The sequence below is a fragment of the Schistocerca piceifrons genome, chromosome X, assembly GCF_021461385.2.
Source record: "Schistocerca piceifrons isolate TAMUIC-IGC-003096 chromosome X, iqSchPice1.1, whole genome shotgun sequence".
NCBI lineage: Eukaryota > Metazoa > Arthropoda > Insecta > Orthoptera > Acrididae > Schistocerca > Schistocerca piceifrons.
In genome coordinates, this window is record NC_060149.1 from 211,486,042 (window position 1) to 211,510,599 (window position 24,558).

The following is a 24,558-nucleotide window of genomic DNA, read 5'->3' on the forward strand; positions in this document are numbered from 1 at the left end:
TCGTTTACTGTCTAGTAAAATCGTCAAAAGATCAAAACCAATTGCAAAATGAAAAGCGTCAGTTTTTTATAATAAAAAGTGTGAGGTCAACCACATGAGTCGTAAAAGGAATGCGTAAATTTCCATTACAGAATAAATCACTCAAATCTAAAGGCTGTCATTAAGTTAAATACCTAGGGATAATCTTGTGAGGAAGACGAACCACAGAGTGAATTTTATCGACAGAACATTTAGAAGATGCAAAAAATCAGCTAAAGAGACTGCCTATACCGGGCTTGTCCGTCCTTTGCTGGAGTATTGCTGTGCGATGTAGGATCCTTACAAGAAAAGATTAACGGAATACATTGAAAAAGTTATTGCGAAATACGTGAGAGAATGCCATCGATGTGATATGCGAGTTGGGGTGGCAGTCATTGAAACATGGGCGTGTTTCGATGCGGGGAGATCGTTTCAGGAAATTTTAGTCTACAGCTGTCTTTTCCGAATGCGAAAATATTTGGTTGGCGCCCTCCTACAAAGGGAGAAACGAGAAACGCAATAAAATAAGGGGAATCAGAGCTCACATGGACAGATTTAAGTGTTCCTCTTTCCCGTGCGTGAGCGGAACGGCAGAAAAATTGTGTGAAAGTGATTCGATGAACACACTACCAGACACTTAAGTGTGAATTGCAAAGTAGTCACGAAGATGTAGATGAAGACGAATCTGACACCACACCCACAGTTCCGAGGAAAGCAGTGTTGAACAGTCCACGAAGACGTTAACAAAGAAAAATGTATGGTTCTTGCTTAACCTTCCAAAGCTCACCCGTGAACCGAGGACTCATTTTGCCGTCGTATATTTGACGCCAAAACACGGAAGTAGGTCAAAATTCGCGTACAGGAGCACACTCAGATCAAGAGTACGTTATACCACTGGCCAATAATGCGACACGAAAATTTGGAAATTTGTGGTAAGGACTATGTGACCAAACTGTTGAGGTCATCGGTCCTAGGCTGGCACACTAATCAATGTAACTTAACCTAGCTTACGTTAAGGACAACACATACTCATGTCCGAGGGTGGACTCGAACCTCCGACGGGTGGAGCCGCTCGAACCGTGACAAGACGCCTTAGTGGCTCTGAGCACTATGGGACTCAACTGCTGTGGTCATCAGTCCCCTAGAACTTAGAACTACTGAAACCTAACTAACCTAAGGACATCACACACACCCGTGCCCGAGGCAGGATTCGAACCTGCGGCCGTAGCAGCAGCGCGGCTCCGGACTGGAGCGCCTAGAACCGCACGGCCACCACGGCCGGCAAGACGCCTTAGTCCACGCGGCTACCCAGTGCGGCAATGCTATACGGAATTCTGCCCTTAGCTAGTTTAATTTTATGCATTATCAGACGTGATTCATCTTTATCACTGAATTTTTTTCTCAGCTGCATATCCTTGCGCTGGCTAGGGACACGCAAGTCGCCGAAGTGGAGTCCAATTAAAAAACTTGGGCCAGGCCGTTGAACTACAAGAGGAATCGTATAACTGTCCCTAGCCATTAGTATGAAGTATTAAATCATTTACGAATATTTTGTGGCCGTGGTGGTTTATCGAGTAGAGCGCTAGAATCCGGCCCTGGAGATTGCAGATTAAATGTCTGGTAGGCGTTCTCCTCGTTCCAGTGTCTCCAGGACAGACCCTGGTCCACTGAGCCTGCTGTAAAACTGAATACCGGGGAACTTTCCCGGGGGTAAAAGGCAGCCTGGCGATAGGCTGACCACCCTCTCCCCTCCCAGTGCTGCGGCGAACGAAAGGCTGCGCTCTACCCGCAGTTAGGCCAGAAGCCCGTTCACGGGTTGAGGGGCATAGACTTTTCTCTCTTACTTATAAAAATTTTAGTTCAATTGGCTACATAGGGTTATGAGCTTCAGTAAAACGTCTTACTATGGAAAACTAATTTACACCGGAAGGCACACAGATATGTCGACACAGAGAAAACGTTGATGTATCACACGGAAAGCCAAGGAATAATAAAAGCTCATATTTAATTTATAAATTTACATACTCCATAGTGAGTTTTTTAATAACGTAAATTAATCCCTGTAACTGAAATATACAATTCTAGTCTGATTGGTTTGCCGTGGTGGCCGTTCGGTTCTAGGCGCTGCAGTCCGGAACCGCGCGACTGCTACGGTCGCAGGTTCCAATCCTGCCTCGGGCATGGATGTGTGTGCTGTCCTTAGGTTAGTTAGGTTTAAGTAGTACTAAGTTTTAGGGGACTGATGACCACAGCTGTTAAGTCCCATAGTGCTCAGAGCCATTTGATCCATTTTTTTGCGCCAGTCTCATTCAGGTGACAGTCGCGTATGTTCGACGTCAACGTGCAATAACCACTCATAGACGGTCTGTAGCAGCACTAGCAGTAGAGGCTGTATAAGGCAGAGCCGGTCACGGCGTGCCAAACTTCTCGCGGGCTGTGTGTGTGTATGTGTGTGTGTGTGTGTGTGTGTGTGTGTGTGTGTGTGTGCTGACCAGGGACAGGCCAAGGGTCCACCTGTATCGCTTTTGCTCGTTCCTTCGCGGAAGTGTTGGGTGCAGCGAGACATTTCATTTGCTATTGCGGTGTGACATTTTCTGGCCACGCAGCTCTCTCTCTCACTCTCTCTCTTTTTTTTCTTTCACTTTTATGTCGGTACTGCCATTAGACTGTTTTTTATTTGCAGTGTAACATTTACACGATCATGATTTCGGCTTTAAAGTGCCATTATCAAGTGTTTTAATGTTACACAGTGCCTAAGATGGCAAACTGTCGTATTTAAAATACACTATTAGATACATTGTCTAAGGGTCAATATTTCTGGTAAAAGCCTACTGCTTTGTTTTATCACTGATTATAGCAGTGAGTATACTGAGTATACTCAGTGATAAAACAAAACAGATGGCTTTTACCAGAAATATTGACCCTTAGACAATGTGTCTAATAGTGTATTTTAAATACGACAGTATGCCATCTTAGCCACTGTATAGCATTAAAACACTTGATGATGGCACTTTAAAGCCGAAATCATGATCGTGTAAATGTAACACTGCAAATAAAGAACAGTCTAATGGTGGTACTGACTTTAAAGAAATATATCATGGCTGTGGCCCCACATTATCAGTTCTCTTCAGTTCGGCAGAGACGTGGTGTAACAGCTGTTTACCCTTCGGTGGTATGAAGGACGTTCACAGGATGAATGGCTGATGGCACAAAAGGAGGCAATCTAGGCCTCTATCGTCGCAAACCTTTAAAAATGAATTGGAATGACAGAAGAGAGTGATGAGAGTTCTGAGTATATGTTACGCAGTGGCATAGGCGACGAATATCGCAAATTTGCTTGGAAACGATAATACAATACCATGCAGAAAGAATTTAAAGATTTAGTTCACAATGAAAGACCAAAGAATTACAGCGATGTACAAATGGTACTCATTGTTCAGTACATCAAGTTGCAGTTTGTGCTAAATCTGCTGGCAAGCAGCACTTCAAGATATTGGTGGTACGAATAGTAAAATTTCTGATGTCGTACGCATTATTCCACTGTCATTTTGATGAAATTGAACGATGAATATGGATACACTATACATTACTGCAAAATACGTTGGTTATATCAAGAGGCGCCTTGGAACGATTTTTCAATTTACAACTCGCAGTCGTAGAATCTATGAAGGAAAAAGCAGTGCAGGAACGAAAATTATAACGTTCGGAAAGTATTACAGACCTCGCATTTTAAGCTGACTTCATTGCACACTGCCCACAGTAAGTCCCTGAAAGGTCAGGAACAATTTATTTATGATTTGATGGGGTGCATTTAAAAAGAAAATAGCTTTATAGAGAGGAAACATTTTGACAAACACAGTTCAGTTCCCTAAGCTCAGTGCCGTTAAAGAAAACGTGAGATCTGAAGAATTCATTTTGGCCTTGAAACAATTACAAAGATAGCTTCCTAAACATTTTAAAGGCACTGTCAATCTTACATTTGTCTACAGCTGTTTTCGAGACTGTTTGCCGTTCCAGTTCAAAGCGCCCCTGTGCATATGTAGGTGTAACTGATAGACCTGCAAGGGAATTCTCATTATAATGACAATGAGAATGTGTGGGACCACCTTGCTCAAGCTGTTCACTCCAGCCGAGAAACTTGTGCAGCTGGCCGCGCACTGCAGTCGACATGGCTCCACATCCATGACCGTACCTTCCAGGACGTCTACAGTATTTTCCTCACACAAGTTTCCATAATGAGACTGCAAAAGTGCTGCAATATTTTGATCGACATATTTGTGTGAACGATCTTTCTCGAGTGACGATTACGGGGTAACATGAGTCCGAAAATCTGTGGAATTGTCTGCGTATTTAAATATTCCGACAGTTTGTACCAGATAAAAATTATGCCTTCATTGTGCCAAAAATAGTTAAATAAAACCGAAAATTTGTTTTACTTGTAACCTATGTCATTGCGAAATGTGAAATATAAATCAAGCCCTATGCAGTGCGACTGCCATTTCAATGCGGCACGTTGGAAGTTTCCCCCCTCTCGCCCCTCCTCCCGCTTACAAAGGGGAGGCCGCCAATTGTGAAATTCAGATTCGGTTCATACTGCGCATAATAAAAGCTCATGGCCAGGGGTGTAATGTGGCAAAGCACCAAGATGCACTTCTCAGCCGTTGTCGAGAAAATCGACATGTAAAAGAAACCGTTGCGGCGAAATACTGTCTACGATAAACAGCTTTCTACAGCGTCGTGGCGCAGCGGTAAGCGCTCGGGTTCGTAATTCGAAGGTCGCCAAACCGAATCTCGCGCCATCCAATTTTTTTTTAGTATTTGTTTTTTGTAATTCAAATGTGTGTACACACACACACACACACACACACACACACAACACACACACATATATATATATATATATATATATATATATATATATATATATATATAATATTAAATTCCCGGCAATCAGTTGCAACAATTATGCATATAATAAGTTTGAAAGTCGCTTGTCTTGGAAAAACTGGTGACTTCGAACATCATTATGTTTTCCTCAAACGAAGTTGTATTTCACAAATGTTATTAATTGTCAGTAAACTCTTCCGGGCTAAGTTGCCGTGGTCGATCTGTAGAACTTCTTCTCCCTGACGTTTCGTTCTCAACTACGGAGAACATCTTCCGAGGTGAGTCGACGACTGGCTGCTAGGAGCTGGGGCCGCCGCTTATATAGAGATCGTAGGAGGCGCCACCACACGTCACGTGGCGTCGATGTGCAGCTATCTCTGGCTATCGTCTGTTCTCTCGATTGCAGGCAATCGATTGTCACGTGATTGATGCAACGTCGACCGCCATATCTTATCCAATTTTAATCCTTCTTCTTTACGATTAAAATTGCATTGGTGTTTGTGGATTTCAATTGCCTCTCTATACATACGTGTATAATAGTGCGACGTCCTCGCTAGCACGCTTGTTTCACCAAATTTTATGTCGTGATCTCCATCCTTAAAAACATGTTCCGCTACTGCCGATTTGTCGATATGTCCCAAGCGACAGTTTCTTTTGTGCTCCGTCAACCGTGTATTGATGCTTCTTTTTGTAGTTCCTATGTAAACCCTGCCGCAACTACACGGAATTTTATATACCCCTGGAGTGGCTAGGGCTTCCTGTTTATTGTTTTTTTGTATCTCCATTTTTTGCCCGCCGTTTTTTGTATTGTCTGTATCACCTCTATGTCATGTTATTGTTCCAATTAAGCCTGAAGAGCAGCGTAATGTGCTGCTGCCAGCCCGCCTGTATAGGTGATTAAAATTACAAAAATTACAATAAAGGAAAAAAAACTCCTAGCAGCCAGTCGTCGACTCACCTCGGAAGATGTTCTCCGTAGTTGAGAACGAAACGTCAGGGAGAAGAAGTTCTACAGATCGACCACGGCAACTTAGCCCGGAAGAGTTTACTGATAAAGACGCCGGCCGTTAGAGCCTACATGGAATGGTTATTAATTGTCTTCATAATGTTAACCATGTATAGTTAACGGAAGACATAGAAACGATATTCCGAAACGAATAAGTATAGCGTAAGTCAAACGTTCGAATTAGAATAGAGACCCCCACGAACACAAAGTTGCTGTGGCAGGTATGAAATATAAACTCGGTTACTCGCTCGTTACACTTTAAGGACAGATGCTGAATGGGCCGAAACGAGCCGCCTTATAACAGCGTAGTTGCCTGCTAACTTCGAAAGAAGGTAGATGCGGCCCCTAGCGCAAGTTATAACATCGTCGAAAATCAGTGCAGACGTGAGAGCTTTGATACAACCTGTTAAACAAACGGAAAAATGGAGGCGGTACAATTGGAGAGCGACCCGCCTTCACCAACATGCATAAGCAATTCATTAATAGTTTATATTTGAATTACAAAAAAATAATAATAAAAAAATGCATGGTGCGAGATTCGATCGGGCAACCTTCGGATTATGAACCCGAGCGCTTACCGCTACGCCACGACGCTGTAGAAAATTTTTAATCGTAGAGAGTATTTCACAGCAACGGTTTCTTTTAACTGTCGTTTTGCTCGACAACGGCTGAGAAGTGCATCTTGGTGCTTTGCCACATTACACCTCTGGCCATGAGTTTTTATTATGGCGGCATCCCCTTGTTAGACAGTGTGGCGTTGCGGTGGGGGAAACGTGCAACGAGGCTGAGCGCTGTGACACTCGGGTTTGAGCAGGGCCCCATGAGCTGAAATCTTGGCCGCCCATTATATAAAGCATGTCGCGAGGAGGCGGAAAACACTGCTGTCATTGTCGGGATGTGCAAATGGAGCGATCACTCTCATGTCTGAAAGCGCATGATCACTGGATTTCAGGATGACGGTGGAAGCATTTCCTAAACCGCTAAGTTTGCAAACTTTTCGTATGCCCCCAGGTTAAAGAATATCATGTACAGCAAAATGATGCTATCCAAAACTGTCACCAAAGCAACTGTGGTGAACCGCTGGCCAAAGATGACAGGTGTGAACAACAGCTGCGAGATGCGTACGGGCGAATGGATGTGCAACTGCTGAGCAACTGACTGATCGCATGAACCAGGGGACTACCAATAGTGTCTCCTCAACGACCGTTCAGCAAATGCTGCTGTGTATGAAAATGGTTCAAAGGGCTCTGAGCACTATGGGACTCAACATCTGTGGTCATCAGTCCCCTAGAACTTAGAACTACTTAAACCTAACTAACCTAAGGACATCACACACATCCATGCCCGAGGCAGGATTCGAACCTGCGACCGTAGCAGTCTTCTGGCGCCGAGGCTGCTGCTTGCTATTCCATTACAGCGGCGGACTTGGTGCGTCTGTGCATGATGTAGTCTCTTCTTGCATGACGGTTTTCAGCACCGAAACTGACTGAAAACTACTGCTACTCTTCTTCACTTCCTTCGTCTTCTTCGTCTCTCGTCTTCGTCTGTCGGGCCCACTGCGTCTCGCGTATTTATTCACTTCAGTTTACTGGAGGTGAACGACTTCACGCTCATTGCCTCTTCTGTCACGTTGAAAAGCTTCTCGAAGAATCTTCTTAACGTCGGTCATTGGCTCTTGGAATGTAGGCGAAGGCCTTTGATCACACGTGACGACTGAGAAACACCTGAGCCGGTCATTGCCTCTTCTGTCACGTTCAAAAGCTTCTCGAAGAATCTTCTTAACGTTGGTCTTTGGCTCTTGGAATGTAGGCGAGGGCCTTTGCTCACATGTGACAACTGAGAAACACGTGAGCCGGTCGGGCAATGCCCTGACGGCTGAATCGACAGCGTCCGCTTATGTGGAACTTGCTGACTTCATGGTCATTGTCTCTTCTGCTCTGCTGTTCTGCCCCCTGTTTGCCAGTATGTAACTCTCTAAACTAAGCCAAGTTTTTCATTTATATTCTAATTTCTACTTCACTTTGATTTCACTAATTTATTTACTTAAGTACCACTCAACACTGTGGCAAGGCCGTTGCACGTAATAGTAATTACCGACACTTTATTTACTTTGCGTATATTGAGTATTAGGAAGAATATATGATTAAATTTGTTGGTGATCTAGAGAGTATAGGGTGCGGAATTTATTAGACATAACAGCCACCTCTGAGTGCAGCAATAACTCTAATGCAGCTGGGGTTGAATAACATATACAAGGACATCATTCCATGCTGCTTGAACTCTCCGCCAGTGCTCATCAGTCGTGTTGGCTTGTGAGTAGTGGCGTTTTAGTCTCTGGGTAACCCACGACTAGATGTTTTTTAGAGGTGAGGGTTCTGGAAAACGTGCTGGCCATTGTAGGTCAGGACAGATTGAACAACGTGCGTTCTTGCGGTGTCTTGTTGAAAGATAATGTCACACAGACCGAGAAGACAGGACACAGCCGTCGCCTTTAACACGTCAGGAATGACGCGGCTACTGTCCGAAGATGGCTGTGTTGTGGATCGAATGTTGTCCCACTCTATCACTCTATGTGCTGGGCCTATATGATGGTGACAACTGCAGTCTGGCAACGTTAGTTTACCTCTGAGCCTCCACACTCGGTTACGTCCATTGTATTGCTGCACTCAGAAACGGTTGTCTGCTGAAAAGACGACGTGGAACTACCGATACTCTTGTATCTAGTGTTGTCATAGGGCGCACCAGTGTCGGTTCACCTCTCACTGCCGAATCGTCAAGGGGAGCCGAAAACATGGCCACCGCGCTGGCAGTCCGTATAGCTCCAGTCGTCGTCGTTCCGTCCTTTTGGACATTTGGCTTACTTCAAACAAACCCATAAGCTAACTCAAGGTTTGTGACGGGATAAACGATCAAACACGGCTGAGGGAACCAGCTCTTCAGTCCCGAGGTTCAAAATGGCTCAAATGGCTCTGAGCACTATGGGACTTAACTTCTGAGGTCATCAGTCCCCTTAGAACTACTTAAAGCTAACTAACCTAAGGAAGTCATACACATTCATGCCCGAGGCAGGATTCGAACCTGCGACCTTAGCGGTCGCGCGGTTCCAGACTGTAGCGCCTAGAACCGCTCGGCCACTCCGGCCGGCACCCGAGGTAGATTCAGGTTTGATTTCTTTTTTTTTCTTCAGCGCGTACAAGGCTGATCTTTTTCTAGCCTGTGGTATCATGTAAGATGCACAGCTCACTTACTGATCTTTCTGCCAAGCACCACGAGGAGTCGTCGTTGATTGCAGACTTCGGATTCTCGGCGAAAAGAAAGTAAAGACATCTTTTTCTAATTACAAGTGTTTTCACATGCTTTAATAACTTACTGTAGCACTACAGACATTTTCGGTTAATAGATAACTATAAATTACTGTTATAAGGGATTTATAAGCTTTAAATTTTTGAGTATCATAATTACATGATACCTCTGTACTCAATAACAACTATGTTTACGTTACTAGAAGTGGGGTTATATTTTTGTAGTTAATTACCAGTACTGACAGCCACGTTCAGGTCGAAATGCCGGACAGAAGGTTTCAGAGGTCTTATCTTTGTACAATGTGAGCACTTCAGTGTGTTCGTTTGGTTTACTACTAACAGGAATTGGTATACACATTCCACAAAAAAAATGAAATTATGTCAGGTAATGTTAACTTAATACCATTCCGTGTGGTAATATCAGGAAAAGCAAAAATACTTTGAAAAATTTTGCTATGGTAATTTTGTTTAAGTGTTTCGTACTTTTTTACTTGCAATTATTGGATGTTTTAATGTCAACTGCGTATTTTGATCTATCTTGACATCTGTAGCAAATATGAGGAATATGTAGTGTCGGCAGACTTGCCAACACTACGCACACTAATTGAAAGAGGCGGCCAAGATGCACGCGCTAACTCACGCAGGCGGGCGTTAGGTCTGAAACAGGGTACGTAATGAATGCTATAAAGAAAAGTACGTAGCTCCCGGAATACTTAACTTTAATCCATCATTTGTATACAGCGTTCTTGATGATACAAGTGAGACTCTCTCTAGATAAATGCAATATAATGCTAATGGCGCCTTGCTAGGTCGTAGCCATGGACTTAGCTGAAGGCTATTCTAACTATCTCTCGGCAAATGAGAGAAAGGCTTCGTCAGTGTAGTCGCTAGCAAAGTCGTCCGTACAACTGGGGCGAGTGCTAGTCCGTATCTCGAGACCTGCCTTGTGGTGGCGCTCGGTCTGCGATCACTGACAGTGGCGACACGCGGGTCCGACATGTACTAATGGACCGCGGCCGATTTAAAGCTACCACCTAGCAAGTGTGGTGTCTGGCGGTGACACCCCAGAATCTGTGTAAATACATGTGACTGCTTTTTTGTAATAAAGGAAGGAAGCTGGAAAATTGAACGTATAGACGTCCTGCATTAGTTCTGGGCTCTCATATGGGATACCATCTTAAAAAAGTACACTATGGTTTCAGATTTTTTCAGTGTTATTCTCTGGTAACTAGCATTAATACTAAACAATTAACGCAATAGCAGCCCACTTGTACTTTTAAGATGAGTTCAGGATTGACGGGGACATGTCTGTCTCCTCAGTCGCTTGGACAGTCTTTGAGTTCTGACCAGTACGAGCAGTAATACTGTGGAACGACAAACCGCGTTGTCGATAGACAACGGTCCTTCACTGTTACAATCCAACACGTGCCGGTAGGGTTTCTCCTTTTTGTACCAAGCATAACACGATCTTCTCATTACCAAACAACTTTAAAAGGCGATTTCTGAACGGAAAACCTGCTACGTAATCTGTCTTCATACACAGAATATAAATGGCGTTACTCCTACCTGCTTTCTGCTGTTATGCTAAAATGTTAATCAGCTGCATATCCAAGCTTGCAGTTCACAACACGCCAGTCTGACTTTTACTGCATTTCACTTTTGTTATGCAGCAATTTTTACGACCAGCGGTGTAAGTCAGAGAGACATAAAAATAATGCCAATACCATAAGGATGTGATGTTTATATCAATGTGACTCAACTATGTATTAAAATCTCCGTTCCGTCTGTAACATTCAGTACGTAACACGGGGAACGAAGACATCGACAACTGATATGTCAACGAACAGATTTCATTCGCTGGAGTGTTTTGCATTAGGCTAAATAAGCACGAGCAAATTTCACTCCTAGGAGTATTTCAGTGCGCTATATTTCGACGTTTAGTACACATGTGACCTAATATTGCGCTTAGACGTATTGTACATGCTCCTTGTACAGTCAGACGCCTTGGAAGACACAACTCCCACGTCCTCGCAGGCAACGTATCTACGAGCAGCAACGTTGAGGTCGGCATGCCATGAGACTCAGTGCTTGGCCCGAAATCGTACACTCTCCACGCGGTGGTCCTACCACAACCAGAGCGTGTACGCAGATGATATCGCCGCCTTCTCACCTAGCGTGAATGTTAGCACCTTGTGTCCTTGTCTGGAGGTGGCAAACGACAACCTTGCTTGCTGTGCGATTAAGTGGAAGCTCGACCAAAATGCCAGCAAGTCCCAGGACATCCAATGTGTTTCGCTCCCATTAACACAGAAAAAATGTTTTTTTCTTTTTGTAATTTTTTGTATTTTGTAATTTTTTTTTGTAATTTTTTTGTAATTTGTAATTTTGTAAAAAAATTTTGTAATTTGTAATTTTGTAATTTTGTAATTTTTGTAATTGTAATAAAAACAAAAAATTGTAATCTTTTGTTTTTCTTTGTAATGTTAAAGACGATCAAGGTGTTTGAAAGCCGGGTGTGTACAGAATTCCACGTGAATGTCCAACATTGTCCTGGCGAACAAACTTTTGGGGGCCTTTCTGACTGTGTGGACTGAATTACTACGTTGTCACGTTGGACGGACGGCTAAAGCAATGCCTACACGTCGATTAGAGACGAGGCAAAGCACTGGGAAGAATGCGACAACTGTACCTAATTCTCATTCCATCGTCTTCAGTGCCTTGTCACCTCTGAGTCTCCTTGTACCAAACGCCACCGTTGTGTGGAGAAAGCTGCAAAATACCGTATGAGGATTCTGTTGTACATAGAGAATTGCGTCATGGAGAGAACACTGAAACTACTGTTAGGTTATACAACCCCCACACACACATGCAACTTGCGAGTGTGTCGATTACGTTGTATGTTCTGCAGCTGACGAGGTGGTCTTACGAGAAAACTACTCGCCCCAACACTGTCAAAACACACACACACTGGGCGGCAAGATCCAACTACGCGGAACGAGACGACAGAGCGTTTTGTGCGTTTCTTCGCCGCGGCACAGCAGGAGCACAACACATAAGCCCACCACGAAAGACGTGTTATTAATCACTTTTCAGTTCCAGAAATGTTTAGAGGAATAGCGCAACGGCATTGACTTTGGACATAAAAGAGACAGACTTCGACCCAATTTAGGAAGTTTTACACCCTTGTAACCATGAGCATTTCGGGCAAGTATACAGGCTGGACCTGTGTCAGACGAGGACCGAACATGGTAGATGTGGCTTAGAAATTATCGTTTCATATGCAGCGAAGACAGGTTTAGAAATTTTTACGTGACGTTCAAGTTATAACTTTGATAAATTCGTAGCCGTTGCCGTTGTAATCGAGAATTATTAAGGTAGCTCAGTTTTCGATATTGTAGCGAACGTACTTGGGAATTGACATTATCCTAGCAACTGAAACTTAAAAATCATTTAAGTCAGCTATATTTGGAAATATGTTTTTAATTCCATACAGTCCCACAAGATTTACTGCGATTAGACTGATGCGGTGTTTATCAACGTCCATAAAACCTCTGATTTAATAAAAGAAATGTCTGTGGTAGCTCGTGTTATGTCAGTCCCACGTTGGATGCTAAAATATAATGAATGTGAATTTTTAGCAGGACCAGTCTTGATCATAATAAATCAAACAACACTTCTTCACTGAATGGTTGGAAATATCAGAATAACTGACAGGTTAACACAGATATCAATATAATTTATTAAACAAAAGCACACATCGAATACGGGGACACAGGACGCTTGGAATTGGCAGCCACGGCACAGAAGGGTTCTATGAGCAATTGGCTCGGCGGCTAGACATCATCAGTCTTGAACCAGCCGTTGGCATTACAGAGTTGGCTGTCTGCGGTCGTCGAATTGCAGCAGCGAGTGTCTACTGCTGTTGTCTTGTCCTTAATCTCTACAGGGGACAGTCCGTGGTGGATAACTGACTGCTGTCGGCGGTTGAATCGCCATGTGTGAAGGTCGAGAAGATTAGCGCCGCGGTTCACTGGCACTGGCTACACGACTGTTCAGTCAGACGTGACACCCAAGGAGTAAGATTTGAACAGGATGGCGGTGGTCATGTGAGAGACTAGTTGCCAGCAGCGTCAAAACTCGTATTAGTATTGGAATTAGCCTACAAAAGCGGCTTCATATGAGGGAGAATGATTGTCAGAACATGCACCGTAATGGAATGAAGTCAATCAAATTCCATGGAATCAGAACTACATGGAGTAGACTGAAGCCATTACGCGATCGGATCAGCACTAAGGGCAGACCAAGTCCAGACTACTAAGTCTAGAGATGAAGTCCCAAAACGAAGTGTCTCATAGAGTGAGGCGATGCACTCGAACCGCATTCGGGAGGACGATGGTGCAAATCTGCGTCCTGCCATCCAGACTTAGGTTTTCTGTGACTTCCCTGAATCTACCCAGGCAATTATCAAGATGTCAGAATGAATTTTTCACTCTGCAGTGGATTGCGTGCTGCTATGAAACTTCCTGGCAAATTAAAACTGTGTGCCGGACTGAAACTCGAACCCGGGACACTTGCCGTTCACAGCCAAGTGATCTACCAATTGAGCTACCCAAACACGACTCTCGATGAGTCTTCACGGCTTTACTTTCACCAGTACTTCATCTCCTATCTTCCAAACTTCACAGAAACTCTCCTGCCTAACTTGCTTGACTAGCACCACTGGATGAAAGGACATACCTTCATATGACGAGAGTTGGGAACACGTAATGCACCCAGGACTATTGGAGATCATGATAGTTTTGGTGGTCTATTTGATATGGTGTAGAGATGCATAATGTTGCCTGGTGTATTCAAAATTTTTGGACACAGTAAACTCACCAGTCAACGTTATTCTGACGCGGTACTCCTTCCCCATGTGCGTCTCTTCATGGGAACATTCTGCCCTGACTTCATTTTTATGAATGTCGCCACTGGACCACATCAAAGAGCACAGATGGAGGAGGTCATGGAGCGAGAGGATATTCAACGAATCGACTGGCCTGCTCGTTCCCTCGACTTAAACCCCATCGAGAACATTCATGATGCGTTGAGGAGATGTGCTACAGCATGTCCACATGCACTGACGACCATCCAGCAGTTGTCAACTGCACTGATGGACGAACGGAAAGGCCTACCGCAAGAACTCCTTACCAAACTTGTGGTCCGCATGGAAGCATGTTGGAGATCATGCGTTGATGTATGTGGAGATCACACACCCTATTAAGAACCATGTCCCACCTTCTATAATGTACCTGGGACCATCATGAATCGTGAAGATCGTTGAGTCTTGCCCAGTCCTCACGCATAGAGTGCCTAAAAGATGCTGTGTTCTCGGAATGCTACACAACAGTTCAAGCAAATAAAAAAACTAAACTTCTCCCGAACAGGCCGTGAATGCCTACCGGTACCGACCGGCCGCCGTGTCATCCTCAGGCCACAGGCAGCACTGGATGTGGGTACGGAGGGGCATGTGGTCAGCACACCGCTCTCCCGGCCGTATGTCAGTTTACGAGACCGGAGCCACTACTTCTCAATCAAGAAGCTCCTCAGTTTGCCTCACAAGGGCTGAGTACACCCCGCTTGCCAACAGCGTTCAGCAGATCGAATGGTCACCCATCCAAGTGCTAGCCCAGCCCGACAATGCTTAACTTCGGTGATCTGACGGGAACCGGTGCAAATAACATTATTAATTTTATTTCAATAAAGTAGATTGACAATACTTGAACGTACAAAATGTTGTCGCAAACAATGGGCGACATGCAATATAATTCACAGTCCTGGGCTGTATGGAATGTTGCTGCAAGTTGATACACGTCCGTATACTGAGCCGATCTGAGCGGCTGAGGCTGGCAGAAGTGGCGCTTATATTCACTTTGGCTTGAGGGCGCTCCTGTCTTGGTGCGGTCCTACTCCGCACACCACTGGCCGACGTCGTTTCACCGCCTTCTCTGGTCTTGCGTTCTTCGTCTTCGTTCCAGCGCTTGTGGTTACGCCAGAACAGTGTAATTTTAACTGAATTTTGCGTCGTGCTTGGTAGAACATGACAGTAATTTTGAATCCCGCCTTGAACGAGGCACGTGGGTCTGCTCCTGTAAACTAAAGTGTAGGCCGAATGTAGGCAGCGAGTAGGGGCAGGTGAGGTAAAAATCTCGGTACTGCCAGTAAAGTAAATGTGGTTTTACTGTATCTCAACACACTAGGTGCGAAGCCGGATATATGAACGCTAACACAGGAAAAATCTGTAGTGGCTCGCCCACTATGAAAATTGTGGTGTCACCGCCAGACACCACACTTGCTAGGTGGTAGCCTTTAAATCGGCCGCGGTCCATTAGTATACGTCGGACCCGCGTGTCGCCACTGTCAGTGATAGCAGACCGAGCGCCACCACACGGCAGGTCTAGAGAGACGTACTAGCACTCGCCCCAGTTGTACAGCCGACGTTCATAGCAATGGTTCACTGACAAATACGCTCTCATTTGCCGAGACGATAGTTAGCATAGCGTCCAGCTACATTTGCTACGACCTAGCAAGGCGCCGTATTCAATTGATAATTAATATTATGAAGCATGTACCATAACGAGAGATGTTCTAAAAATGTGGATTAAAGTTAAGTATTACAGCAACTGCGTCCATTTTCTAAGTTCTCATTTCCTTTTAACTGTTCCAAACCTCACGCCAATCTGCGTGAGCTTAACGCGTGCCTTTCGGCTTCCTCTCGTTGTGACTTGGCTCTCTTGCTAAGTCACAACAAAAATGAAACAATTTTTTTAGATCTTCTGCTCGTGATCAAATGGGGTGAACCTAGAGCGGCGCTCGTAGAGCTGCACAGTGTCGGCTAGAGGACACTGTCGTCGGTGTTGTTCGTCCGGTCTCGTAGTGCCAACCTACGAGAGCGCACCCACGTTGTGGCATCGTAGCTATCGATACCACAAGTAATATTAAAAATGAAAACACTTTCAAATATTCTCCAAAATTATACTTTTCATATTCAGTGTAACTGTTGGTTTTGAATAAAAGTGTCACTTCTGTGCGTCTCATTGCGTACTTCTTTCATTTCCCTTCTGGAATATACTGTAGCAGTTCTTTCTGCCATAAACAATTTTATATTCCGGGCAACCGCAGCTGTTTAAAGGCATGATGTCAGGGAGAATTCCTCTCACTGCTGGTAAAATTGTTGTTTATTAAAACACGACCGGTCTCGCGACCTTAAGCCGAGCCATCAGGTGAACAACGTTAAAAGGTCATAGGCATGATTTGCCCTGCTGTCATACTGATGCAGCCAGATTTTAATGAATGGGGCACACATTATTTACCTTTCTCTCATAATAACATTGACGACACTCTCTGAATAGTAACTTTTGACTAGGAGCGATGGGTATGCCTATGATCTTTTAGCTTTGTTCACCTGATGATGCGGCTTTAGACCGCGAAACCGTTCGTGTTTTAATAGACAACAATTTTACCAGCTGTGAGCGGTATTCTTCCTGACATCATGTTTTTTCTATGTATGGTCCAAGTTTCTTCAGGCTATGTTGCTTGGCAGTGACACGGCATGCGAAAGTTACCTTCGATCGTAAGTTTTGTACACCAGCGTATTAAGCTACCCACGTCTGTGTAATATGTTTTAACATTTTATGCATTACTTTTCTTCATTTAAATATGAAACAGTATATACTGTGGTCTCGGCTACCTCGTTTCGACTTTTCGAGGTCACTGAGCTGCTCACTTTCAAACACATTTTCATGTTCGCCATCCGATAGACAAATATAGATCATTATAAACAGGAGACTGTTTTAGAACGCTTCGTAGGGTAACGAATGAGAAAACAAATATTCTCGTACAAAATCTCTGTTAATATACAGTACACCTCTTTGAAATTCTAAAGTTAACAGGGGTAAAATACAGGAAGTGTAAAGCTATTTACAACTTGTACAGAAACCAAGTGGCAGTCATAAGAGTCGAGGGGCGTGAAAGGGAAGCAGTAGTTGAGAAAGGAGTGAGACAGGATTGTAGCCTATCGCAGATGTTATTCAATCTGTACACTGAGCAAGCAATATAGGGAAACAAAGAAAAATTTGGCATAGGAGTTAAAGCCCAGGTAGAAGAAATAAAGAGTTTGAGGTTTGCCGACGACATAGTAATTCTGTTCAAATGTTCAAATGTGTGTGAAATCTTACGGGACTTAACTGCTAAGGTTATCAGTCCCTAAGCTTACACACTACTTAACCAAAATTATCCTAAGGACAAACACACACACCCATGCCCGAGGGAGGACTCGAACCTCCGCCGAGACCAGCCGCACAGTCCATGACTGCAGCGCCTGAGACCGCTCGGCTAATCCCACGCGGCAGGGGTCGTGAAAGAGACAATTTTCTTATTTGTCTTCCGGTGATGACAACTCATGGTCATGCGCATCTCATACTGATCAGGTGCTTATTGTAAAAACTACACACATAAATAATACGGATTCGTGAATGTGCCTTATACTGATTTTCATCTTCAAATACGACGCAGTTAGTAGAGGGAAAAATGACATTTTAAAAATCTTTAGGTGTTTCTGATTGTACTGTATAATGCATTTTAAAATAAATACAATTTTTGTCGTTATTAATCAAACGCACCTGCTACTGTCCTCTTCTGTTTCTGAGTCGTCATTGTATTTACAAGTGTTTTTAGTTGCACGTGTTAATGTGTAAAGCGATTCTAAAACACAAAACACTGACGCAATCGTAATGCGGCAGTAATTCTGTCAGAGACAGTAAAGGACTTCGGAAAGTAGTTGAACGGGATGGACAGTGTCTTGAAAGGAGGATATAAGATGAACATCAACAAAAGCGAAACAAAGGTAATGGAATGTAGTCGAATTAAGTCAGGTGATGCTCAGGGAATCAGATTAGGAAACGAGACGCTGAAAGTAGTGGATGAGTTGTTTTATTTGGGCAGCAAAATAGCTGATGGTGGCCAAAGTAGAGAGAATGTAAAATGTAGACTGGTGATGGCAAGAAAAGCGTTTCTGTAGAAGAGAAATTTGTTAACATCGAATACGAATGTAAGTGTCAGGAAATTTTTTCTGAAATTATTTGTATGGGGTGTAGCGATGTATGGAAGTGAAACTGGGCGATAAACAGTTTAGACAAGAAGAGAACAGAAGCTTTTGAAACGTGGTGCTATAAAAGAATCTTGAAGAGTAGAGAGGTAGATCACGTAACTGACGAGAGGCACTCAATAGACTTGGTGAGAAAAGAAATTTGATGCATCTACATCTACATCTACATGGATACTCTGCAAATCACATTTAAGTGCCTGGCAAAGAGTTCATCGAACCACCTTCACAATTCTCTATTATTCCAATCTCGTATAGCGCTCGGAAAGAATGAACGCCTATATCTTTCCGTACGAGCGGTGAACTCCCTTATTTTATCGTGGTGATCGTAATGCCCTTTGTAGGTCGGTGTCAGCAAAATATTTTCGCATTCGGAGCAGAAAGTTGGTGATTGGAATTTCGTGAGAAGATTACGTCACAACGAAAAACGCCTTTCTTTTAACGTTTTCCAGCCCAAATCCTGTATCATTTCTGTGACACTCTCCCCCGTATTTCGCGATAATACAAAACGTGCTGCCTTTCTTTGAACTTTTTCGATGTGCTCCGTCAGTTCTGTAGTGACGTAACAAGACTGTTACGCCACACGGTAGTAGCCAAAAGAAAGGCACGCTAGACTAATGCTGTGGCCGATAGTGCACGAACGGCAATAAGCAGACGGGCGTGAAGTCTGGAACATGAGAACTTATGAATGAATAAGAAGAAAAGTATGTAGATGCTTTTTACTTAACTTTATTGATTCCTCGGAATACATCTCTCTTGAATACTCGTAAGCTATAGGCACTGATACAAATGGCTCCTTGCTAGTTCGTAGCCATTAACTTAGCTGATGGCTATTCTGTCTCTCGGCTAATGAGAGAGAAAGGCTTCGTACATCTGGTCGGTAGCTAGGTTCGCGTACAACTGGGTGGTAGCTTGGTTCTCGTACAACTGGGGGCGAGTCCACTCTCGTATCACGAGACCTGCCTTGGTGGTGGCGCTAGGTCTGCGATCACAGTGGCGACACGCGGGTCCGACATGTACTACATGGACCGCGGCCGATTTAAACTACCACCTAGCAAGTGTGGTGTCTGGCGGTGACACCACATTCCTCCCCCGCAAATCGGCGAACGGTCGTGTAATAAGGCTTCCGCCCGCCGTGGGGAGGACCACATGTTGACGTATGCGATGAGGTGGGGAGCCTAACAACAGGCGAGGCTGTGCCACCCGCACCCGGCCATCCGGTCCGAGGGGAGCTAGGAAACGCCTGCAAAACTAGTCCAGGGTGCACGTCAACATGTGGTGTATGCGCCCGTAAAGAAACATGCGGGGCCGAAGTGTCGACCTCCATTGCGTCGGGGGAGCCGACGCGCGATGACGTCACGTGGTCCGGAGCGGGCGGGAGTTCCATGGCGGCGGACAGCTGGTCACGGGAAGCGATCGGCGGCGCGTGACCCTGGGAGGCGCCTGGCGGCGGCAACGAAGCGTCGAATGCGGTCGGCGGCGGCGGCGGCTGCTGCTGCTGCTGCTGCTGCTGCTGCGGCGGCGGCGGCGCGTCGCCATGGGGCAAAATGGAAGGCATCGTCGGTAACACCTGGGGATGAGGCGAGCCAGTAGATGGGTCCCCAGGGCGCTGACCGGACGGCACCGTCGCTGAAAGCAGACGGGGAGCGGCAGAACCCGAGCGACGACAGAGGCGCAGCTGATTGAGATGCCGACGCACCTCACCAGAGGCCCCCAAAACCAAATACATCGCGCGGCCGAGGCAGCTAAGAATGCGCCCTGCGAGCCAACGCCGTGAACCTCGATAGTTGCGATAAAACACAACGTCGCCTGGAGCAAAAGCAGGAGTCTGCCGCTGCGCAGGAACCTGATGCGGCGGATGCAGCAAAGACATCAAGGTGCGATGAGGACGACCGTGGAGCAACTCAGCCGGCGAGCGACCATCTCGGGGCTGAGAGCGATACGAAGACAAAAAGAGCAACAAAGCGTCCTCCCGAGAATGCGACTCTTTCAATTTCAACATCTGTGACTTGAAAGTCCGGACCAATCGTTCAGCGGCACCGTTGGACTGAGGCGAAAACGGCGCGGATGTCAGATGTTGAATACCATTGGCCTGGCAGAAAGACTGGAATTCTGCGGACATGAATTGTGGGCCATTGTCGGAAACAATAGTCTGCGGAAGACCTTCAATGCAAAAGATAGCAGACAACGCTTGGATGGTGGCGGAGGACGTCGTGGAAGACATCCGGACAACAAAAGGAAAATTACTGAAGGCGTCGACCAGAACCAACCATCGAGCATTCCAGAATGGACCAGCAAAATCAATGTGCAAGCGTTGCCAAGGGGAAGTGGCTTTCGGCCATGCAAAGACTTTCCGCGGCGGTGCGGATTGTTGTTCGGCACACGCCGGGCACGAAGAACACATATTCGTAATCGCAGCATCGATTCCGAACCAAGTACAGTGCTGACGAGCAAGTTGTTTCGTTCGCACTATACCCCAATGTCCTTGGTGAAGAAGCCGTAAAACAGAGGACTGTAACGAACGTGGGACCACGACTCTGGACTGATCATTATCAGAACGCAACAACAAAACACCACGTCGAACAAAAAGTCTCTCCTTGTGAGCAAAAAATCGGCGAACCAACGGATCCTCGATCCGAGACTTTGACAAAGGCCATTGCGTAGCAACAAAACGTAAAACAGTAGCAAGGACAGGGTCAGCAGCTGTGGCTGTAGCGACACGACGAAAATCAATCGGAAACGATTCGACCACTTCATCGGTTTCCGAATCAATGAACATGCAAGCAAGTTCGGAAGAATCGAATGCTTTATCCTCAGCAACAGGCAAACGGGACAACGCATCGGCGTTTCCGTGCTTAGCAGTGGACCGATACAAGATATCGTAGCGGTACTGCGAGAGGAAAATAGACCAGCGAATGAATTTCTGCGCTGTACGTGGAGGTACAGGCTTGGACGGATGAAAAAGCGATGTCAAAGGTTTGTGGTCTGTGATGATGGTAAAGTGACGACCATACAAGAAATCATGGAACTTAGTAACACCAAACACGAGAGCCAAAGCTTCTTTCTCTATCTGGGAATAATTTCTTTGCGCAGACGAGAGCAATTTGGACGCAAAGGCAATAGGGCGATCATGTGAGCCAACTTCGTGCGCAAGCACAGCACCGATCCCGAAATCCGATGCATCGACCATCAACAAAAGGGGTTTCTGGGGATCGAATGGCGTAAGGCAAGTATTAGAAAGCAACGCCGATTTCAACTGGCGAAAGGCGCGTTCACATGCCGTCGTCCAGAGAAACGGAACACCTTTACGGCGTAAGCGATGAAGCGGAGCTGAAATGGAAGAGGCATTGCGCACATATTTATGATAATAGGTAATTTTACCCAACACACTCTGTAGCTGTTTCAGATTTTTAGGGGACGGCAAGTCTTGTATGGCACGGAGGTGCTCTGGACTCGGATGTATGCCTTGGGCATTAATGACATGTCCCAGGTATGGTAAGTCACGAGCAAAAAACACACATTTGTCCTTCCTCAAGCGAAGACCATTTTGCCGCAAGACCTGAAATAATGTTCGTAAATTCGCAAGATGATCTTCTTCTGTCTGTCCGGAGATCACTATATCGTCCAGATAGTTTGCTGCAGTAGGGACCGACGCACAAATAGTTTGTAAATATTGCTGAAACAAGGCAGGGGCGGATGCACACCCGAATGGCAGTCTTTTGAAGCGGTACAATCCAAGATGCGTGTTAACCACCAATACGCGCTGGGATTCGTCGTCCACCGGTATTTGCAAGTACGCATCGGCTAGGTCCAACTTTGAAAAATATTTTCCCGGGCACAGTTTAGCAAAAAGATCTTCCGGGCGGGGCAAAGGAAAAGTAGCAGTCACTAGCTGTGGATTCACTGTGGCCTTGAAGTCCACGCAAAGTCTCAATTTTCCGGAAGGTTTTGGCAAAATTACTAAGGGTGAGGCCCAGAGAGAAGCTTGCACACGTTCAATTACACCCTGTGATTCGAGATCGTGTAACGTTCTTGCGACCTCATCACGCAATGCGTGGGGAACATTGCGCGCCCTGAAAAATTTCGGTTCGCGTTTACCTTCAGTTCTAAATGTGCTGCATAGTTTTTAGCGCAACCTAAGCCCGGTGCAAAAATGTCTGCAAATTCGTCACACAGCCGGGAAACACTGTCTGTAGGCACAGTCTGATTCACTGATAGGACCTGATTTACAATAGACATGTTAAACAACTGAAATAAATCTAGACCAAACAAGTTCACTGCAGAAGAAGAACGAAGAACGTAAATTGACACAAGTTTGGTTTGTCCCTTGTATGTTGCAAGAAGGCTGCACTGTCCTAACACAGGAATTTTCTGTCCGGAATATGTAGTTAGCTTAACATGTGCGGCACGCAACGGAGGTGCGCCCAGTTGTTTGTATGTGTCATGATTGAGCAATGAAACTGCAGCTCCGGTATCGAGCTGGAATGGTATCACGTGGCCTTCAAAGTCTAAGTCCACAAAAAGTTTATTGTCCTGCTGACGACAAGAGCGACTGTTTTGTGCAATTGGAACAGACACTGGTACAGAATCACTTGCTAATTGACGTGATTTCCGGCGACGTCGACGCACAGTTTTTGTGGGACGAACACAGTTACTGTTAGAGAAAGTGTCACTGGACGAAGTGGAATTAACGACATGAATGTCCATAGGCGAAGGTCCACGAGCCTGAGTGTCCTTGGTTCGATTCCGGCGCGAAGCAAAGGGCCTGGAATGATCGTGATTGTCTGATCTGAGCTTTTTCTGGCAAACACTTTGAACATGTCCTTTCTTATTGCAGAAAAAGCAAATAGCTTGGCGTGACGGGCAATGTTCACGCGAATGTCTAGTAGCACACCGCGGGCATGATTTCACTGCATTTGTGGGCTGGCGCGGCACACCTGGCTTAGCACGCGGCGGTCGCTGTGTGTCCGTGCGCGAGGCCCGGTTACCGGGCCGCGGAGCGCGTCCAGCGGGCCGGTTAATGTTACACACGGCTGGCGAAGTTTCAAAAGATTCATGAGCACAGTCAAGTGTGTCTTGTCTATCCAATATGTCTATCACTTGTTGAAGGGAGGGATTAACTAGTTTCAAAATTTGCTCCCGTATGCGAACATCAGAAACGTTCTGTGCAATTGCATCACGCACCATTGTATCTGAATAAGAAAGACCACAGTCACATTCAAAGGCACAGTCCCTAGTAAGTCCTTGCAATGTTGCTACCCACTCCCTATTAGTTTGACCGGCCGTACGTTTTGTACGAAAAAACGTATACCGTTTTGCAACCACATTAACTGTTTCTTGGAAATAGGCATCTAATGCAGACAAAATTTCCTCGTAGGACAAGGTTGCTACGTCGCGTCGGGGAAACAATTTCACTATCACACGGTATGTGGACACACCGACACAAGAAAGCAAAAACGGCTGCCGCTCATTACCTTGAATTCTGTAGGCAGCCATGTGAAAGGCGAACTGACGAGACCACTCTTGCCAGGTCTCATCGGCTGCCACGTATGGTCGAAAGGGAGGTGCAACAGCGTTCAGTGGCAGCGGTAGCGAAGAAGCGGCGGCGGCCGCATCGGGGTGCAGCGCACGTTGACCCTGGACGAGCTGTCCAAGGGCATCCAGTAACGCCTGCGTCTGCTGATTCTGCAAGCGATAAAATTCGGACAGTACATCTGGAGAATGTGGCGAAGCCATGACACAATGAAATGTAAGCAATCAGAAATAAATGTAAGTAAGCAGAAAAAGGTCACTTTTCCCTCGTCGCCAATCTGTAGTGACGTAACAAGACTGTTACGCCACACGGTAGTAGCCAAAAGAAAGGCACGCTAGACTAATGCTGTGGCCGATAGTGCACGAACGGCAATAAGCAGACGGGCGTGAAGTCTGGAACATGAGAACTTATGAATGAATAAGAAGAAAAGTATGTAGATGCTTTTTACTTAACTTTATTGATTCCTCGGAATACATCTCTCTTGAATACTCGTAAGCTATAGGCACTGATACAAATGGCTCCTTGCTAGTTCGTAGCCATTAACTTAGCTGATGGCTATTCTGTCTCTCGGCTAATGAGAGAGAAAGGCTTCGTACATCTGGTCGGTAGCTAGGTTCGCGTACAACTGGGTGGTAGCTTGGTTCTCGTACAACTGGGGGCGAGTCCACTC